Source organism: Heterocephalus glaber, unplaced genomic scaffold (genome assembly GCF_053883595.1).
Source record: "Heterocephalus glaber isolate CG9 unplaced genomic scaffold, H.glaber_assembly_v1.0 deba00001461, whole genome shotgun sequence".
Classification (NCBI taxonomy): domain Eukaryota; kingdom Metazoa; phylum Chordata; class Mammalia; order Rodentia; family Bathyergidae; genus Heterocephalus; species Heterocephalus glaber.
In genome coordinates, this window is record NW_028258308.1 from 36,512,813 (window position 1) to 36,514,971 (window position 2,159).

Genomic DNA, 2,159 nt, shown 5'->3' on the forward strand with positions numbered 1-2,159 from the left:
ACTCTGTATTCTTCTACTAAATAAATAGCAAATGCTTAACATTATTAAGCATGGTGGATGAAGAAAGTTTCTGACCTGTCACTGGGTCATGGGAAAGATGTTCTTGTACTAGCATTTTTTTTTAATGATACAGTGCTTTATTTAGAAAAAGATAAACACGAATGATTCTAGGATATTTTTTCTTTCAAATGGCACACTAATTAGACATGAAGTAGTCCAGAATAATAGATGTATTTACACACTGAATACAAAATAAATATACAATATTTGGAAAACTTAGTTATCCATTGATTCATTTTGCATTTCCACTGTTCATCTTCTGTTGCAATTTTCTTTGCCTTTTGTAAATCCTTTTTTCCTTGCTTTCAAATTGACTTTTGGCTCTAGTTTTACCCACTGTATTTATATTGGTTTTTCCTCAGCTGGTGTAACAAAAACATCTTCAATGCGATCGTGTGGGAGAACAGTCTTTGGCTCTTTCTCTGTTTCCGCACATCTTTTACTTGCGGTTTTTCTTTGTATTTTGCAGCTGTGACGGATCTTATGATACGCCAATGCATGTTTGGAGACTGGTAGTGAGAATTTTCATATAAATTTGGTCCTCCAAAACTTCTCTGAAAAATCTTTATCAGATTTCAGACAAAACGAGGTCCTATTTCTACAAGTTGAGCATCTTCATCTATGACCTGGAAGTTCCGAAACCGTATCCTATTATCTAAAATGGTGAAACTAAACACATGGTCCACAAATGGCTGGCTTTTAGGATGATATTGTGGCATACTAAAAATCTGAATTAAGAGTTCTTTTAACAAAGCATAATGTGGCAATTCACCAAAAGCAGAGTCAAAAGACAAAATCGGCCGAGAACCTTTCGAACAAGGAATTTGGCAGAGGGCCCATGAGGTGAATTCAAAAGCCACATATAAAGATCTTGTTTTTTCTTAGCTTCAAAATAGATGCATTTATTGCAGTTTTCATTTCACAGGCCTCATTAATACAAATAATTTATCTTTATGATCCATTTTAGAATCTGCTTTAGAATGAGGCATTAACGTTCTCAAGTCTTGCATTAAATGTCTTACTCTGAAATTTATTCCTCTGGAAGAAAAGATGAGAATCCGTCCCTTATTTTTCCACTTGCTCTTGCAAACAGAGCCTGGGGCATGGTCTTTCTCTGCTTCCTCCATCTCTTCTGGCACAACTGATGACTTAGCTGGAAGGTCGGCATCTTTTTTGTTTCTTTTTGGCTTCTTCTCCAAAACCAGCAAGTCCCCACACTGCTTCATCTTGGTTGGCTCCATCTTGTCTCACCACCTTCCCTCTTGACCGTACTTCCGGTTCTCTGCACTAGCATCTATTAATTTTGAAACATTGAACTGGAAACATTGAAACATTGAAAATAAGAGTTATACCACATCCTATGAGGTTTAGCAATGCTATTTTTCTATTCTTTTGCATAATTATGATTTTATTAGAACTCATTGCTGCCCATATTTATGCATTAATTTGTTTATTCATTACTTAGTACATATTGAGTACTTTGCAAAGTACTCAGAGTTTAGCAATGAAGAGTGTAAAAACAAACTTTATCCCCAGAAGACTACAAATGAAGTACAAGAGGGAGCAGTCAAGCATGCAAACAAAATAGAGTTAAATGTTCTGACAGGCAAAGTTTACAATGCCAGGGAAGCACAGTACAGCTCATGTATCAGTTCAGGAAATAATTTTATTTTTGTCTGAGTAAGTACTGAGTATTTACTGAGGAAGAATACATTAGGTAAAACCAAAGAAGTATTTCAGCCGTGGATGATCAGGGATGATAGTTACGGTCTGCCTTGGTAGAAGTTTAGTCTTAGTGAATCTTCTTGCCTAGAGCTCAGCTAATTTGTGTTGGATGCACTACAACATGTTTATTAAAACAATTTCCAGATGGCCTCATTCTAGTGTAATCTAAGTTTACCATCCTTGTCAAGTAATTAAAACATTTTGCATTTCAGTTGCCTTCTTTGGAAACTAAGAATTTTGGGAGTATCTACCACATATGACTACTTGACCAAAAGAAAAAAAAGTATTGAACTTGTGTGATATGCTTATAGCAGCCTCTGGTACATGATAAACATTCAGTAAAAGTTTATTGTTATTGTTATTATTATTTAGCC

General features: G+C 35.2%; 1 pseudogene; it reads right to left on the bottom strand.

Moving 5' to 3' along the window:
• Window positions 1–292: 292 nt before the first annotated feature.
• Window positions 293–1,301, bottom strand: LOC101718144 (ribosome biogenesis protein BRX1 homolog pseudogene; annotated as a pseudogene).
• Window positions 1,302–2,159: the final 858 nt, after the last annotated feature.